At 41.0% G+C, this 20,513-nt stretch overlaps 1 protein-coding gene across 1 annotated transcript in view; it reads right to left on the minus strand.

Moving 5' to 3' along the window:
- The window catches only part of shank2b (SH3 and multiple ankyrin repeat domains 2b), a 304,111-nt gene that overhangs the window by 126,789 nt on the left and 156,809 nt on the right, over nucleotides 1-20,513 (minus strand).

The following is a 20,513-nucleotide window of genomic DNA, read 5'->3' on the forward strand; positions in this document are numbered from 1 at the left end:
TTGAATGAGGAATTCAAAAAACAAGCATGGTTGTGGTATTGTAAACTGTCTGGTCAGTCTGTGACAAACTGTCATTGTTGGACTTCTCTTTTTTGTTCCATGAGTACATTACAGTTTATTTTATGCTACCTAAACAAGGCTAAATGTCTTTTGGGCTTGTGGAAGCCTAGTTGAAGAAGATAAGTCAGAAGATAAATAAACCTGTTCGTTACCCCGATTGCTGTCCATGGTGCTGATCAAAAGCAGGGATGAAGATGTTGCTATTATTTATTATTGTTCTATGTGTGTGTGTGTGTGTGTGTGTGTGTGTGTGTGTGTGTGTCTGGGGGGTACAGAGAGGGAGAGAGAGAAATTGTGAGAATGTGAGATAGTGTGTTTGCTTGGGAATGACAAAAAATTAATAAAAAATCTGCCCCTGAGCCTATCATAGAGCTGTTACACCCATGTTTACATTTACCCATGGACACCCATTCATACAAGCACTTCCAATATTAACTAAGCTAAGTGCCTTAATTATCTAACATTCACACACATTCACACTCCGAAGGTTGCGGAGAGCAAGTATCTTGCCCAAGGATACATTGGCATGTAGCCTAGAGTAGCCAGGAATCGAACCGCTGATCTTTCGATCAGTAGGTGACCATCAACACAATAAAGGTCAAAAATATGGGTGAGACATGCCCCAAAACCAAATCAGTCCCCATTGATCAAAAAAATTCCCAACTTTAAAGCGGAAATGAAAATATTTATGATTGCTTTCTGCTGTACTTGGTTTAAATCCTGTTTTTAGCTAAACCTTAGCTAAACGTAATATACCACTTAATATGGTAAATGGACTAGTTCTTATATAGCACTTTTCTACTCTAACTGAGCACTCAAAGTGCTTATACAACATGTTTGCATTCAAGGATTCATGCAAGCACTTACTGATGGAAGTGCTTGCATGAATCCGTGAATCTCTCTGGCGCAACCGTCCACATATATACACACTTCGATGGTTGCGCCAGAGAGCACCTTGGGGTTCAGTATCTTGCCCAAGAATACTTTGGTATGCAGCCTGGAGCAGCCACGAATCAAACCACCAACCTTCCAATTAGTAGGTGACCTGGGGCCTATTCCAGGAAGCATATTCAACAGACTCTGTTTTTAAAAACATACTCTGAGTTGACCAACTCTGAGATTGGCAACTCTGAGTTTCCCGTTCCAGGACAGGTGATCAGGGTTAGTTCAATCAACTCTGAGTATGTTCACCCTAATTTAGCATGAGTAAGGAAAGAACGCCATCATCAATGGAGTGCCGACACCATGATTCACCATGGCAACAGGTAAATAAAGAGCACGTGTCAGTGTGGAGCACGAAGAGTCACTTTAATAAGCCTTACCTACTCTGTCATAATCTTAGACAGAATAAAAGATTGTTATTAAATATATAATTTCTTTTATAATGTCTGCTGTCATCATTTACACAAGTTGAATCTCCATCAGATGAAGCTGAATCCTAATTTTACATTTGATCTATAAAATCTAATTATTCAGCTGCAGCCTGACAGACAAAATGCAGGAGACAGAAAGTGAAAATAAAAATGTGGAGAAACGGCTCAGACTGAGTTTATTGACTGACCTGTGTGTTAGTGACTGAGACAGCAGCAGACCCCAGGGGCGGAGCTGTCCTGAGGTCAGTTTTTATTTAATAAAAACTGTTTTTGCTGCAGTTTATGACAATTTAATTGTTTAAATAATTATTCAGTTAAAAATGAAATCTATTGATGGAATAGCAGCCTCACTTAAATCATTTTTTAAAATTGAGAATTTCGTTATTTCTGCCATTACTGGTTAAAAATGATTTACAGAAAAACTGCTGTAATGTTTCTGTTTTAAGCGTTTCCAATCCAATCTAAGATCAGCTTCACTTATAGATGATGGCTCTCTGACAGCGACAGCAGAGATGATTCACTGAGTTACTCTCAAAGGTCCGAGTTCAGTCATAGTTTCATATTTAGCTGGAAACATTCAAGGCAGCTTTCCAAGTCTGTAATGAATGTAAAGTTTTATCAATAAAGGCAAAAAAAGATTATAATAAATGTCTCAGCTTTATAGGTTTTAAATATTCCAGGACAGTTTTGGGAGGATGAGCCATTTTAATTAAAGAATGCAGATCATGTCGAAAAAATGAATCCATTATGAACAGGCTGGATGAGCTGGAAAATGACTGGAGCCTAAATTGGATCTGGATCTGCTCAGAACCTGTGATCCTATTCGTTTGGATCCTCCTGCTGTGCAGGTGGACTTGGACAAGGTTTGCGGCTCTGTCATAGAGCCTATGATCACCGATTTAGGTGATTTTCAGTGGAAAATATGTCAGACACCAGAACTTTCAAAATGCTGACATTCAAGTCACTTTAAATCCATTTAGTTTATTTTTCAAGTCTTAAAATCACTTCAGTTCATCTCTAACATTCACATCTTCTCTAAGTTTTTTGAATCAGTGAGCTTTTACAACACAATCAATGATCAATGATCAATCATTGATTAGTGTGTTCTGCATCTTAAGCTTCATACAGTAACTGGTAAATGTTTCAGAGGAACTGACTGACAGTTTGACAGCTGCACTCATTATAATTCCGTAACATCATCGCTGTCACCGTCCTTACAGCCTGTTGACGAGTGAATGACTGTAAAAGCTTCATGTTATGTACAAAAATAACAAACTAACATCTAACTGGGATTTCAATACTTGTAGAAACATAAACATCTGCAGATTAATTCACTCCTCTGATCACTTTGCAGCGACTTTATGAATGACCCAATGAATGGGAGTGTCAGACAGGTGGTTCAGGTGCAGCAGGAGGGGAAGAGTCAGAGAGATACTCAAGAGTTTGTTGGATAAACCTGCCAGCAAGCAGGTTAGGTTCACAGAGTCTTTTACCCTGGTAACTGACTCAGTGTTGGAGTTAGCACTCTTTCTGGAACTGAAAGCCAGAGTTTCCCTCATTTTAGGGTTAACAAACCCAGAGTTGTTAGCTTCCTGGAAAAGGCCCCTGCTCTACCTTCTGAGCCACAGCCACCCCAAATATGACAGTGCATTACAGAAAGTCACTATTAACCAAGCTACCTAGAGAGTTCAAACTAACATTAGCTGCAGACAGATGGACTCAATCAAGCTTAGTGTCACAACATCCATTAAGAAGAGGATTTGCAAGGTTAAAAAGAACAAACTACAACATTGCCATAACTTTGGATATCATGAAGAAAAACTAAGATTAGATTTTGACAAATGTCAGACTGATTATGTTATTTGTCCACTGACCACTAACACTTGAGAGAATTTCTTTAAGATATTTTTTTTTGGCCTTTATTAGATAGTGTACAGTGAAGAGAGACATGAAGGTAGTGGAGAGAGATAGACATGCAGCAAAGGGGCCAGATGTCAGACTTGAACCTGGGCCACCTGCATTAAAACCATGTGGTATATGTGGTTGCCTTCCCAGCCACTGAGCCACCCAGGCACCTGAGAAGCCCTTTTTTAAACAGAATAAAATTAGATAGGTTGATAGCATAGTTGATAATGGTTAATATAAAAATTGCAGCACGGACAATCTGTTCAAAGTGATTAAAATGATTACATTCTTTGTACCTACCAAGACTTGGGAAGAAAATTTAAAAAAAGGAAAAAAAAAAAATTATATATATATATATAAAACATAATCTCATAGCATAGGGTTAGGGTCATCACTGATAGTGACTGTCATGTATGGCTGTGTGGCACTAAAAATGGAACACAACAAACAAGACTTAACTTTGCTTTTTACTGGCAACAAAGATAACATTTCTTGCTACTGTTTCAGAAATGTAGTTACCCCCTTACCAAGCTTTCTCACATGTTACAACTTTAGAATATCATATTTTATAACTACTATTCTGTTAAAGTGTTTTCATTGTGAAAATTCTCAAGGTGCATATTGTTATGCAGTGCAGTGTATGCCTCTTTTCATATAAAAAAGGCAGTCATAATGGGTTGATGCTGTAAGACTTTGCTAAATCTGTGCTTGTTGGTGATGTGGCGGAAGCATTTCCCACTACGTCATTTCAAAATGAAATCCTGGTCTCCAAAATCAGAAGGTCTACTGAAAAGGAAAAACAGTCAGCCATGTTTTCCTTTTTTTTTTTTTTGTCTTTTTTTGGCAATTACCCACGTGGCTTTGAGGTGCTAATTAGATAGTGTTGATTAATACCAGCTGTGCATAATTTGTGCTATTATTGGATGATCACCTGAGACCAGAAGAGAGAGGAAAAGATTGAGAAGGTAAGAAGATGGGTAAATAGAGTGAAAAGAAATAGAATGCAACATCCAGCAGCAGTCCCATTCAGACAGGCATTCCTGTCCATTAATCTGACATAAGAACATGACTGTTTCATGTGTCAAAGAGGATCTTGATCACTTTTCCATAAAAAAAGATCAGTGGATTAGGGTTGTCACCGATGATGACTCAGACCTCACTGGGTCAATGTTACATTCCATGTTGAAGGTCACTTAGGGAGACTTCACAAATATAGATACATTATGCAATCTCCGATTTATGGAATGGTTATGGTCATTACTCATGCAAATTGACATAAATATCGCCCCAAACCATTTATTCTTATGCTTCTTCAAAACAACAGCTGTCAGAACAAAGAAAGATCATGGCTTTGCTGCTGAATTACAAAAAGGAAGTAGTCAAAATAGGAGGAAATTGATTATAGAGGGGTTTGTTTTTCTAAAATTTTCATCTCATCTTTTCCAACTGTTAAAGCAATCTCTTTCTGTGTGATCCCATTCCTACACTGACATATCATTGAAATGCATAGCCCTGGGCTGCGCTGTACGTACCAGGTTAAAACTATCGGGAGGTCCATGACAAGCTGAAACAACACTAAAGCACACTGTGCACTGGCAGTTGCCATTAACAAGGAAGACAACACCGCATATAAACTGCTTGTGAGGATGGCCTGACAGAATCAGGGATGGGTCTTTTTTGATACCTCTGTGGTGACAACAATCACTGTCAAGGCACAATACCAGAGCTCTGATTAGCAGTTAGCAGGAGCCAAGCTAACTGCCTGTTAATAAAAAACAAACCAAAAAACCCCCACTTTGTTCACTTGCAACAGTGATCACCTTCTTCATTTTGATGTTAAACAATAGGCTGCACAATAAGCTAGTGTGACTTCATTATCAGCTAAGGATACTATTATTCAACAATATATTTATAGAAAAACTATATGTTTAAAATGTTAAAAAAATCTTTTACATACTGTATATATTTATATGTATTTATATGTACTATACCATATATGCTATGAATCTGTGTAAAGATGGCTGGGAGTTCCTCCAACTTTCATCTTACTTAATCTGTACAGCAAAACCTCCAAGCTACTCTTACCAATATCATCTGTGGTGGAGGAATTCAAAGCCACCAAGGCAAGAGCTGTGAGTATGTTGCTACTGTTGGAGGATGAGAAAGCCAGCCATGCTAATAGGGCCCACTGGCGGTGGGGGAAAACCCACAGACTTCAATGACAAAATGGATGACTCCTCGAAAAGACGGCATGCAATAGTGCTAGGGCTAGCACTCCAAACCACGGCACAACCAGCTACAAGTGTTTAACATGGAGAATACCTCCAAGCACACCGAGGAGAGGGGAGGATATTCTCCCAGGAAGGATGGATTGTATGGTTAAGGACGTAGATGATAATATTCTGATTATGAGTTTGGATATGGAGAGTAAGAAGGGTGAAAGTAGAAGACAGTGCAACATTTGTGGTGGAATGTTCAAGAATGAGCATGGCATGAAGATTCACCAGAGCAAATTAAACTGCAAAGAACAGTTACAGCAATGCATTATCTCTGAGTATATTAGCTATATTTGTCACTTGGTGGAGAGCCAGGGCCAGGAGGAAAACCACAGTTCCCCAGATCTCTTTGCTAAACCTTGGTTCAGAGAAGCTGGAAAGAATACGACAGGTGAATCTACCACCAGTAGCCGACCACAGATGGGTTCAACTGGATGAAAACCTAAGCACCACCCTCCATAACATCTTGAAAGGAGATGCAGCTAAGACGTTCAAGGCCATGGTGCAAGTTGTGTAAATAAACTTTAGGGGTGAAGGAAGGAAAAACTCACATTGCCGTATCGACTCCACCCACTTTGAGGTGGTACTCAATTGCAATGGAAACAAAACAAGACTGTGGCGAGTCGTGCCAATTGAGTTCACCTGCGCTGAGTAGGTAATAATGGAAACACGGCACAAGTGGCAGAGGTTTGAGAAGGGTATAATGGCAGGGTGTACAATATCTGTGACTCTGTTTGTGGTCATTCCTGCTATATAACTTTCCCATGACTGACGCTAAGGCAATGTAGAGGCTGTGCAGTGCAAAGATGGCTGGGCGTGCCTCCAAATTTCAGCTTGGTCAATCTATACCAGCAAGACTTTGAAACTCTGCTTACTAATATCACATTTGGTGGAGGAATTCAAAGCCACCAAAGCAAGAGCTTTATGCTGTTACTGTCTGAGATTACAAGAGTCAGACACACTAATAAATTCATCAAGTGTGGTAGGAAGAGGAAGCCTTAGGACACAGTGAGGGAGGCAGAATACTATGGGAAGCACCGGGAAATTGCTAGCATTGTTTGTCAAAGGTGGCCACAGCTCAGAAACTACAATGCCAAGAGTTGGTGAAAAGCTGATGCCAAAGTCAAAAGGCAACTCATGGCACAGAATTCATGAAGCAGCAGAAGAAGACCACCACATAATGGCAGTAGGGCTCACCTCCCAGGGCCAGTGGATGCAGCGGGAAGAAGCAGTGGAGTGATCTCTGTTTTTGATAAGCTCTGGTTTCTGACCAGCACAAGTTGGCTTTCCTCCTGTGTGCTGTGACTGACTTCTTGTCAATCCCAAGCAACCTTAAAATCTGGGGCAAAGAGAAAGATCCATCCTCCAGGCAGAGAAGGCTATTACAGATGGAGAAGGAGAAGCCATTAGGGAGATAGCTACAGTAGCCAAGACCAGTTCAAGATGGTTATGGTTGGCCTGGGCTTGCAGATGGAACCATTCGACAGGCAAAGGCTAATCTTGTCTTCGCTGAGCAACTCAGTTGAAGTGTACAGTTTAAGGGATGAAACATTGGTGATCCTGAGATTCTTGCTGAAGATGTCAAAGGGTTCCCAAGAAAGTGAGAATTCAGGCCATCTTGCCACTATCAGGGATAGGCCCATTTGTCTACTTAGTTCAACAGTTTCTGCTTGTAGCAAGGCATCTCTAATGTTTATTTTAACCTAGAACCTAAAATGTTAACCATAAACTTCAAAAGCTTGATGTTAAATCTCACAATCAGGATAATATATTCAAATATAAAGCATATTAATAATAGGTGGAAATATTATTGTTGTTAGAGTCATCACTAGCCTCTTGGTTTTATGTGCATTAAATAAGAAGGCAGTTAGAGTAAATGTTTTAATGTTCATATTGGCCACTTCGTTAGACACAATTGTTCAACTACTTGTTAATGCGCATATCTAATCAGCCAATCACAGAGAAACTGCAATTAGGCTTGTATACATGGCCAAGATGACCTGTTGAAGTTCAAGCAACAGAATGGGGAAGAAAAGTGACTTTTAATGTGACATAGTTGTTGGTACTGTACCAGACAGACTGGTCTGAGTATTTCAGAAACTGACAATCTCTGAAAAATGTATCCAGCACCGTGTTGAATCTATGCCACGATGTATTAAAGCAGCTTTGAAGACAAAAAGGGGCTCAACCAAGTACTTGCAAGGTGTACCTAATAAAGTCTCATTTATAATTTATAATGTACTTTATTTGAATTACCTTAATTTATGTACACTCTTTCATGTCCCATTTTTCTCGTGTTTATTTGTGTTTTGTTGTTTTTTTTTTATATGTGGACATTTCTTTTACAACTGAAGCAATTTAATTCAAATCAAATTAAGTGAATTTCATAATTGCATCAAATTCACAGAGAATCTTTGCTGAGGTGTAATTTGATTTCACTTCTGCTTATCCTGTTCAGGGTGGCAGGGGGACTGGAGCCTATCCCAGCTGACATAGGGCAAGAGGCAGGGTACACCCTGTACAGGTCACCAGCCTGTCACAGGGCCAACACAGAGAGACAGACAACACATTCATGTTCTGATTCACACTTATGGGCAATTTAGAGTTTCCAGTTAACCTAACCCCAGTAAGTGCATGTCTTTGGACTGTGGGAGGAAACCCACAGAGAGAACATGCAAACTCCACACAGAGAGAGGGAGGGGCCTGGGCCAAGGTGGAATTGAACCCAGGATGGCTTCCAGATGGTATTGTAACTTTGAGGCAGCAGTGCTAACCACTGTGCCACCGAGTTCCAATTCTAATGTTGCTCGTTATAACATTAGAATTGGAATTCTTAATGAGATTGTTCTCAGAAGTTCTCAGTGCCTGCTTTCTGTGAAATGATTCTTAACCCAATAGCAAACTACTAAAGATAATTTTTCAGTTGTGTGCACCTCTATTCCCCATGTTTGCCCATTTGGCCTTTGTGGGAGTAATTTTCTGTTATGGTTTCATATTATTTAATGTTTTCAGCACTTGTCACATTTTTCACTGTCATAATTGAAATCACTGCCAACCATCAACCATTCACATATCTGTCAATCAGCATGACATATTGTACACAGCTTTGCTGTAGATTTCAGGTCTTATGATAATGTATGTTGGAGCCCTGTGGCAACACTGTTTAGACAGCACTGGTATGTCCTGCTATTGGACAGATCTCATTTTCCACCACATCTAGTTGTTGCCATGACACCCCATGGCTAACTGACAGCTGTCACTTATGTGTGTGTGTGTGTGTGTGTGTGTGTGTGTGTGTGAGTGTGTGTGAGTGTGAGTGAGAGAGAGAGAGAGAGAGAGAGAGAGAGAGAGAGAGAGAGAGAGAGAGAGATTGATCTCACTTGTGCATGTGTGTTGCCTTCTAACAAAGGACATGTCAAGTGGGAGCAGGGGGATGCTACACAGACTTTGTCATGTATGTGGGCTGAGGTTGGCTCAGCAGAGGGGGATGGAGGTGGGGTGCTGTGGATTGCAGGGAAATAAGGAAGCAGAAGCAAACACAGAAAGTGCTGGAACTGGAAGCCTTAAAGGGCAGCTGGGTGGGAATGTTTGGCAGGGCTAAAAGAGCTGAGAGCTAAAGTTCACGCTTATTGGACATGGACTGTGAGCAACAACATGATCTCTCCATTTTACATGGCTTATTTTGAGGTCATTTCCAATATGCCATAAGCTACAATCACTGAATATAAATGATGCTAAAGTTCTTCATACAAATCTTGGTTTGGTTGGTTCTAAAAATGAGGGCAATTATCCAATGAGGTGCCTCAGGAGCTGAGCACACATAAATAGGTCTCAGTGAGAGTCCTAACCTGAATGTCCTCCATATACACACTGTATGGACCTAATGTACACATGTGCAACACTATACTCAGTGGTTATACCTCAGGGTATTAATACATGCTGTAAAAAAGCCAAAAACTAACTATCTCTCTCTCCTTATATAGTGCTTTTCTACTCTTGAAGCACTTTTTATACAACATGTTTGCATTTACCCATTCACACAAGCACTTCCTTCTAAGTGCTTACTAACAGTCACATATTTATACTGGAACAGTTGTATCAGTTAGTTTGGTCCAAGGCATGCAAACTGGAGCAGCCAGGAATCGAACCAAAAACTTTGCAAATAGTAGATGCCCTGCTATACCTCCAAAGCCAAAGCCACCCTCAGGCAGCAGAAACCCAAGAAAGAAGAGGAATAAGAACATAAACCATCATGGAAGGACAGGTCTCTGCACAGCATGTACCATCGTCAGATAGAAGAAGTGGCTGATATAGAAAAATCCTACCAAAGGCTGGACAAAGCTGGGCTGAAGGATAGCACAGTGGCATTAAATATTGCAGCACAGGGACGAGCTCTAAACACAAGAGACCACACAAGGCAAGACATAGGCTGTGCAAAGATACCCCTGAGACAATCCAGCACATAACAGGAGGGTGCAAGATGCTAGCAGGCTGGCCACACGCAGAACGCCATAACCAAGTGGCTGGCAAAGTATACAAGGACATCTGTGCCAAGTATGACCTGGAAGTCCCAAGGTTAAAATGGGATACGTTGCCATGGGTGGTAGAGAATGACTAAGCTTAGATCCTGTGGGACTTCCAGATACAGACAGACAAACTGGTGATGGCTGACCAACCGGAAATTATAGTGGTGGACAAGCAGAGGAAGAAAGCCGTAGTGATAGATGTTGCAATACCAAGTGATGGTAACATCAAGAAGAAAGAAAATGAGATGCTTGATAAATTCCAAGGGCTGAGAGAAGAGCTAGAGAGTATGTGGAAGGTGAAGGTAACGGTGGCCCCCGTGGTAATTGAGACACTCGGGTGACCCCCAAACTAGGAGAATGGCTTCAACAGATTCCAGGAACTACATCCAAGATCTCTGCCCAGAAAAGCACAGTACTAGGAACAGCTAAGATACTACGCAGGACCCTCAAGCTCCCAGAAGACCTGAGCTTGGAGGACAAATTGTAATTGCACCAAATTGTAAGGAGTACAGGTTATGTTATAGATAACCTCAAGCTCTCCTTACCTTATATTTACAAGTGGTTATTAGTGGTGAGGGCTGTATGATACAGTATCCTTTCCTATAAAAAACAAAAACTTAGTAAAGTAAAATTACTTACTTAAAATTGGATGTAATTTTAAGTAATCAGTATCTTTATAGTACTTCAAATGAAATGATACACAAATTAGTTTGGTTTCATTAAAACAGGACACTGTACAACACACCCCTGATATCAACTCGTAATTACAATGGAAGAAACAGAACTTAAGGTGTTGCATAATACAGCCAACACTCCTAATACTATAAATTAAGAAATATTGTTTATTCTTTTCTTTTAACATATCTATAAGGTATTCATTACATGATAAACTATAACTTAAAATTACACCCTAAATTAAAAAAAAAAAAAATGACATGGTTGATGTTTGGAAACTACACCAAATTTGGGGATTGCATTGTAGAGAGCTATATATATATTTTTTTTAACTATTGTTGATTTTTCTGAATATTGACTTTCAATCATATAAATGTGACCCAGGGGAACACAGTAAAAGGTCATGGACTGCCTGGTTTCGAGAACTGGGCCATGAGGAATTCTACAGGGCCAGGGCTATGAATGTCCCTCATTACTAACCCTGATAGAAAAAATGCTGATTAGGTCACAGACCTACATTATTAGTAATTTCTATATTGCAATTATTACCCAGTGTATTCTTTTCTTTCAGTTAGGATCCACTTGCCTTCTTGCACTAGATACCTTCTTCAGTCAGCAAGTGGTAAAACCACGTGGACTTAAACTTATTCATAAATGTTTCTATTTATTAAAAACAAACAACAGATTTCTGTTTGATATTGTCCTTAATATGTTCTTAATCTTTAATTATTAAATCATAAATAAGAGTATGTTTTGGTCCGCACTGGTACAGGTTACAGGTTCATTTTTGTACCTCAAAAATAAGTATATGAACCTTATTGAAGGTCTAAAATGTACATATTTGCAGTTTCTTCTAGATTTTAAAGTGCAATATCATGGCAGTATGTTTTGCCAAATACAAAAAAAAAAAAAAGGTAAAATATCAACTATTATTTAGATTAAATGAAAGGAATTTAATTATGAAATGTTTCATCTTGAAGCAGCCATTCATTGTTTTTTAATCATTAAAACTAACTTGCTAACAATTAAATCTTGCTGTACCTCATTCCACCTGGCCCTGATCAGAAGATATTGTTCACCTCACCCTCCTGGGACCTCAGTTGTCCTTTTGTCTGGTCTTTTCTCCAGTGATCAGGTTTCTGTTATGTGAATCCATTTAATCTTTATAATTATTTAAACGAAATTAGGCAGGTGCATAAGTTTGGGCATCCTTGTCGTTTTATTTATTTCATTACAGTACCTTTAGCACTAATTATTGGAACACAAATTTTTTTTTGTAAACTCACTGACCCTTGACCTACATACACAGGTGAATCCAATTATGAGAAAGGTGGCCAATTGCAAGTGTTTCAGCTCTTTGCATCTTCTCTGAAGAGTGGCAACATGGGAGCCTCAAACCAACTCTCAAATGACCTGAAGACAAAGATTGTTCAACATCATGGTTTAGGGGAAGGATACAAAAAGCTCTCTCAGAGATTTCAGCTGTCAGTTTCCACTGTGAGGAACATAGTGAGGAAATGGAAGACCACAGGCACAGTTCTAGTTAAGGCCCAAAGTGGCAGGCCAAGAAAAATCTCAGATAGGCAGAGGCAAAAGATGGTGAGAACAGTCATAGTCAACCCACAGAGCAGTTCCAAAGACCTACAACATGATCTTGCTGCAGATGGTGTCAACTATTCAGCGCACTTTGCACAAGGAGAGGCTGTATGGGAGAGTAATTCAGAAGAAGCCTTTTCTATGGACATGCCACAAACAGAGTCGCTTGAGGTATGCTAAAGCACATTTGGACAAGCTACTAAGGCATTCATGCAGAGGAACAAGTACAACTTTCTGGAACGGCCATCTCAGTCCCCAGACCTGAATATTATTGAAAATCCGTGGTGTGATTTAAAGCAAGCTGTCCATGCTTGGAAACCATCAAACCTGACTGAACTGGAGATGTTTTGTAAAGAAGAATGGTCCAAAATACCTTCAACCAGAATCTAGACTCTCATTGGAAGCTATAGGAAGCATTTAGAGGTTGTTATTTCTGCAAAAAGGAAGATCTACTAAGTATTGATGTAATTTTTCTGTTGGGATGCCCAAACTTATGCACCTGCCTAATTTTGTTTAAATAATTACTGCCCACTTTCTGTGAATCCTATAAACTTCATTTCACTTCTCAAATATCACTGTGTTCGTCTGCTATATGATATATTTAACTGAAATTGCTGATCTGAACAACCAATGATTTATAAAGGAAAATCATGAAAATGATCAGGGTACCCAAACCTTTGCATACCACTGTATGTAGTGTTTTGCACATTAGAAATTTGAATTTTTCAGCTACTTATTACTGACCACAACAGCCATATGCAGCAATTTAGTAACCTAATGACTTTCACACTGAGCACAAATGAGACTAGTGTGATTAATTTATGTGAATAATGTGAATTCATTTTAATTTACATCTTTTTGTCTTTTCATTTTTAAAATCTCAATAATAAATACCAATTCACTAAATTTATATTCCTGGATACATTTTTCTTTGCTATATTTTAGTTTACCAACTTAGGAAAGCAATGTTTAAGTTGGGCCTGATATTTCATTAAACATAAAAGAATGAGTCTCTTCCTTGCAGTAAGGATTATAGCTCATTAATTTACCATGGGAAACAGATCAGTAGTGTGTATCAGCAGACACTAATACTAGGTATCTGTATTGGATCAAAACTGCAAAAAGTATAAGAAAAATGATTTTTGTAGTGAAAATAAATAAGAGCTGTTCTTGCTGGTGCTGTGTTGATGACTCTTTTCCACAAAAAATGTCATATGTACCTTTTTTCCCCTTTGCTAGTGACTGATAAAAATGTGGTGTGGTGAATGAATGTTTTTGGCATGTGAAATGGGGAAAGCCAGAAATGGGTTGAGAACCACTGAGCTATATATAGAGCAGTTTCTGCCAGATTTATCCACCTATGGACTTGAGACTTCACACACCAAGCCATATATCCTCAAAAGTAAGGGAATGCATATCAGTTGAATTATTTCTATATTTTTATTATTAGACTTCTTAAAAAATTAAAATTTCACACAAATCTCAAAAAATTGTGTCAAAACTGGTAGACTCAATCAAGTGGGCCACATCTCCGAGTGGATACTGGACTACCTCACTGACTGCCCACAGTACGTGAGGACACAGGGCTGTGTCTCTGACAGGCTGGTCTGCAGTACGGGGGCCCCACAGGGAACTGTGCTGGCACCGTTCCTCTTCACCCTCTACACTGCAGACTTCTCCATCAACTCCCCACGCTGCCATCTGCAGAAGTTCTCTGACGACTCTGCCATAGTTGGCCTCATCACAGGTGAGGATGACTCAGAGTACAGACAGTGGACTCAGGACTTTGTGGACTGGTGCCAGCGGAACCACCTCCTGATCAACGCCGCTAAAACCAAGGAGCTGGTGGTGGATTTCCGCAGGCGCAGACCCACCACACGGACACCGGTGAACATCCAGGGAGTGGACATTGAGATAGTGGACTCTTATAAGTACCTGGGTGTTCACCTAAACAATAAACTGGACTGGACTCATAACACTGATGCGCTCTACAGGAAAGGTCAGAGCAGACTCTACCTGCTGAGAAGGCTGAGGTCTTTTGGAGTGCAGGGGACACTCCTGAAGACCTTCTATGACTCTGTGGTGGCATCAGCCATCTTCTATGCAGCAGTATGTTGGAGCAGCAGCTTGTCTACAGCTGAGAGGAAGAGGATAGACAAGCTCATCAGGAAAGCCAGCTCTGTCCTAGGATGTCCTCTCGACTCAGTGCAGGTGGTGGGAGACAGAAGGACTCTGACCAAAATAACATCACTGATGGAAAAAGTCTCCCACCCCATGCATGAAACTGTTGCTGAGCTGGAGAGCTCCTTCAGTGACAGACTGCTGCATCCTAAATGCACAAAGGAGCGTTACCGCAGATCCTTCCTCCCAGCAGCTGTAAGACTTTATAACCATCACTGCTCCCAACAAAAACCACAATAGCCTACACAATGTAGGATAATATATAATATACTGTAAATAGTCCGGCCTGTTAAGGTTCAACACACAGGCACATCATGTACATTGTATATAGTGTTATTATTAGTAGTATTAAGGTTAATATTGTTTGTTGATTTTATATATATTCTTTTCTTAATAGTGTGAATTATTATATCTTTATTTATATTTATAATAACTGCGGCTGCTGTTACACCCAAATTTCCCCTCTGTGGGACAATAAAGGCTGTTTCTTCTTCTTCTTCTTCTTCCCTTGAGGAAAATAATAATAAAGATACAGCATTTCTGCATTTCTCAACTGAGGCTGTAGTCGGACAGTGGAAGGAATAGTTCGAGGACCTCCTGAATCCCACTGACATGCCTTCTGTAGTGGAAGCAGAGTCTGGGGACGAGGGAGAGGTGGGGGTGAGGTCACTGAGGCAGTTAACCCTTTCACTCTGAACGCATCGGCCGTGGCACAACATACTTCAAAAGTGCTGCCGTTCGTGGACTTCCGGCAACAAATACCATAATACCCCTATATGGCTATGCGTGCAATTTCTGTTCTTTCAGGAACAGTTTGCATTTTTTCGATAGGACAAATGGTTGCGGAGTTACGGTAAAAAGCCAGCTGATCAATGTTCCTTTGATCAGCCGACTCCGCGCTGATACTGTCTCAATCAGCTGTTCACCACTATTGAGGGCAAGTAATGGGCGCCTCAGCGGCGATCACCCGGCATTAAAGGGTTAAGCAACTCCTTGGTGGCAGGGCCCCTGGGGTGGACGAGATTCGCCCTGAGTTCCTGAAGGCTCTGGATGTTGTAGGGCTGTCTTGGTTGACATGCCTCTGCAACATCGCGTGGAGATCTGGGGCAGTGCCATTGGATTGGCAGACCGGGGTGGTGGTCCCCATCTTTAAGAAGGGAGACCGGAGGGTGTGCTCCAACTTTCGGGGGATCACACTCCTCAGCCTCCCCGGTGAGGTCTATGCCAGGGTGCTGGAAAGGAGGGTCCGCCTGTTAGTCGAACCTCGGATCCAGGAGGAACAATGCAGTTTTCGTCCTGATCGTGGAACACAGGACCAGCTCTTTATCCTCTCAAGGATATTTGAGTGGGCGTGGGAGTTTGCCCAACCAGTCTACATGTGCTTTGTGGACTTGGAGAAGGCATTCGACTGTGTCCCTCGGGGTATCCTTTGGGAGGTCCTGCAGGGGTGTGGGGTGTCTGGCCCGTTGTTGCGGGCCATTTAGTCTCTGTACAACCGCAGTGAGAGCTTGGTCCGTATAGCCGGTAATAAGTCGGATTTGTTTCCTGTGGGTGTTGGGGGTGTTGGACTCCGTCAGGGCTGCTCTTTGTCACCGATTCTGTTCATAATTTTTATGGACAGAATTTCTAGGCGGAAGGCTTCTTCCTTGGTGGCCTCAGAGTCTCATCTCTGCTCTTTGCAGATGATACGGTCCTGTTGGCTTCATCAGCGGGTGACCTCCAGCTCACAGTGGAACGGTTCGCAGCCGAGTGTGAAGCGGCCGGCATGAGAATCAGCACCTCTAAATCTGAGGCCATGGTCCTCAGCCGGAAAAGGGTGAAGTTTCCTCTCCAGCTCAGGAACGAGTTCTTGCCCCAAGTGGAGGAGTTCAAGTATCTCGGGGTCTTGTTCACGAGTGATGGGAGAAGGGAGCGGGAGATCAACAGACGATCGGGGCTGCTTCTGCAGTGATGCGGACGCTGTCGTGGTGAAGAGGGAGCTTAGTGTAAAAGTGAAGCTCTCGATTTACCGGTCGATCTACGTTCCTACCCTCACCTATGGTCACGAGCTTTGGGTAGTGACTGAAAGAATAAGATCCCGAATACAAGCAGCAGAAATGAGTTTCCTTCGAAGGGTGGCTGGCCTCTCCCTTAGAGATAAGGAGGTGAGGAGTGCAGCCATCCAGGAGGGGCTCAGAGTAGAGTCGCTGCTCCTCCACATCGAAAGGAGCCAGTTGAGGTGGCTTGGGCATCTGATTGGGCAACTGGTGTTCCGGGCATGTCCCACTGTGAGGAGGCCCCGTGGTAGACCCAGGACACGCTGGGGAGATTATATCTCTTGGCTGGCCTGGGAATGCCTTGGGGTCCCTCTGGATGAGCTGGAGGAGGTGGCTGGGGAGAGGGAAGCTTGGGCTTCTCTGCTTAGTCTCCTGCCCCCGCGACCTGGCCCCGGATAAGCGGAAGTGAATGGATGGACAGCGCTTCTGAGTAATTTAAAGAAACTCATCAAATCTATAATTGTTATTGTTGATCGGGTTGCTCCTTACAAAATTAGTCATCGCTCTGTTGTTTCCTACTCACCTTGGCTAAATAATCAGACTCATGGTCTTCAATATTCCTGTTGAAACGCAGAGTGACTGTGGAAGACCACGGGTTTGATTGTCCATAAAGAATTTTTTAAAAAACTTCTCTACTCTTAAAATGAAGCAGTGAAAAAGGCAAGATCTTCATATTTTAGCATTCTCATAAACTGTAATAAAAATAATCCTAGGGTATTATTTGACACCATTAACAGCATTGTTTCTCCCCCACCTCAGCATGCATTGATAGCCTCTGATGATGACTGCAATGTATTTCTTAATTATTTTGAAAATAAGGTGATGGGCTTAAAATCCACACTCTCCATTGGTTCTTCCCCTTTTGAAGATGACCTTCAGTGCTCCTCATCATTTACTTCTTTTTCTCTAATTGCATTAAAGTATAATGGATAAAATGAAACCCTCATCGTCCTCATTAGAGATTATACCTCCTTCTGTCCTGTTTGGATCTCCTGCAAGCATCGGTCCTTCATTGCTGTCTATTATTAACAGTTCACTGAGGCAAGGTTGTTTTCCTTTCTATTTTAAGCATGCCGAGGTAATCCCTTTACTTAAAAAAATCTAATCTTGATGCCAGTTCTCCCAGCAATTACTGGCCTATTTCAAAATTACCATTTAATAGCAAATTATTAGAAAAAGGTAGTGAAACTCAATTCAGACCCTTATTATGCACATCACAGATTTCTGACACTTTTCATTCCAGTTTTCAGAAACAGCACTTCACTGAAACTGCTTTTTTAAAGGTCTACAATGATCTTCTAATGGCATCCAATGCAGGAAATTGTTCTGTTCTCATACTGCTTGACCTCAGTGCTGCCTTTGATACCGTTGCCCATAATATTTTACTAAATAGGCTTAAGGTCTTGGCTGGCATCTCTGGCTCAGTGTTAGACTGGTTTTCCTCTATACAACCGTGGCCATGGAAATGATTGTAACACCTGAATTCAATGCTTTATATTATATATATATATATATATATATATATATATATATATATATATATATATATATATATATATATATATATATATATATATATATATATATATATATATATATATGTAAGTAAGTATTACATATATATATATATATATATATATATAGTACTTACTTACCTAGGCAAAAACAACTTTAACCTCTCAGTAAAAGTGTATTATATTCTAAAAAGTATTCAGTCAAGCACCCACCCACCCAAAGCATTGAATTCAGGTGTTACAATCACTTCCATGGCCACAGTTGTATAAACCAAGCACCTAGACTGTTTCTACAAACATTTGTGAAAGAATGGGTCACTCTCAGGAGCACAGTGAATTCCAGCATGCTACTGGGATAGGATGCCACCTGTGCAACAAGTTCAGTTGTGAAATTTCCTCACTACTAAATATTCCACAGTCAGTTGTTAGTGGTATTATAACAAAGTAGAAATGATTTGGAACGACAGCACCCAGTCAAGAAGTGGTAGGCCACGTAAAATCACAGAGTGGCGTCAGTGGATGCTGAGGTGCGTAGAACTTGACTGGCCTGCACAGAGTCCTGACCTCAACCCAAAGAACACCTTTGGGATTATATTTGGGATTATAATGGAGACTATAAGCCAGGCCTTCTTGTCCAACATCAATTTCTAATCTCACAAATTTTCTTCTGGAAGAATGGCCAAAATATCCATTAAACACTCTCCTAAACCTTGTGGAAAGCCTTCCCAGAATAGTTGAAGCTGTTATGGCTGCAAAGGGTGGTCTGACATCACATTAAAGCCTACGGATTATGAACGCGATGTCACTCAAGTTCAAGCCAGATGAGCGAATACTTTTGGTAATATAGTGTATATGCATTTGATTAATAGGGCCCCACAGGCTCAAATATCCCCCCATCATATATTGAATTAAGTCTTTGGACAGAAATAAAATTTAAAATAAAATAAAAACCAATCATGCTAAATCAAACAAGTGACAACTCCTGGTTGGTTTAACGTGGAATGTCAAAAAAAGGTTAAAGGCTACAGTATTATAATATCTGAAGCCCATGTGAAATCAGCAAAGCTGATGTAAGGTTAGCAAAGTTTCTGTGATTCAGCACAAGAAAATGTTCAGTACAACAGCTACTCCATTGACCCTTGCTTTCCCTTTCTCTCTACAAGCCCCATGGATTTCTTATTGAAGCATGTCAAAAGATTTGATGGTGATGATCATGTTACTGTGGAAGCAAAGGCAACTGTCCTCCTCCATTGCTCTTCCCCTTCTTTCATCTCCCCCATCACTTGTCTTGCCTTGACTCAATCCCTTCTGCTCTCACTCTACACCCCACTTAACAGCCACTGCCTCCTCCTCATTACTCTGTTCTTCATCCCATCCCATCCTTACTCTACTGCTTTGTCTTCATGTCTTTTCTGTAATGTGTAGTACATCTCTCCTTTCCTCCTCCTGCCGCTGACATTAGACATGGGTTGAGCTAGACAGTGTGGGTAGTGATGGTGCAGTAGAGTACTTGTAAATCTGTCCATCTGCCAAGAAGGAGGAGGAGGAAGAGGGGGAAAAAGAGGAAGAGGAGGCAGAGGAAGAGGCCAGGGAGCATGTGTTTTAATCGAGACTGATGGTTATGCTGCCCATCACACTTTAATCCTCTGGCAATCTTATGCTTCTGCACACACCACAGGCAAACACGGATATGCAGATGTATGGTGGAATTTCTCAATTAACTTACGCAGGTGGAAATGTGAACATGCAAGAAAACACATGTGCACGTGCACACACACACACACACACACACACACACACACACACACACACACACACACACTTGGGTTCCCAAGTGAGATATGTCAAGTGCACAAACTACATACATACAAACTTGCATATATTAGCAAAGTGCCTGGAGGCAACCATAGCAACAGTTACCATAGATACTGTAGGAAGCCAGATTCTTTTTGATGCCACATATCCCAGAGGAACCAGTCATACATTTTTCAGTCCAAAATGAAGAAAAAATGAAGATCGATGCAGAAGTGCCAAAATTGCCATTCCTTGAATGGCCACATGAGGCTGACTCAAAAAGTGAGTGAAATCCCATGTTAAAATGCTTACAGCTGTTATAAATGCAAACAAATTTATAGTAGGAATGTCAGTGACTAAGCAACTAGACGATTGAAATTTTCTGTCCTTGCTTGTTGATACAAGAAGGAGCCTATCCCAGCTGACAGGGCAAGAGGCAAGGTTCACCCTGTACAGGTCGCCAGTCTGTCGCAGGGCCAACACAGAGAGACAGACAACCATTCACATTCACATCTGGAGGCAACCATAGCAAATTAGTTTCCACCCAGAGGAAACCCACGCAGAGAACATGCAAACT

This window comes from Archocentrus centrarchus, unplaced genomic scaffold, assembly GCF_007364275.1.
Source record: "Archocentrus centrarchus isolate MPI-CPG fArcCen1 unplaced genomic scaffold, fArcCen1 scaffold_37_ctg1, whole genome shotgun sequence".
NCBI lineage: Eukaryota > Metazoa > Chordata > Actinopteri > Cichliformes > Cichlidae > Archocentrus > Archocentrus centrarchus.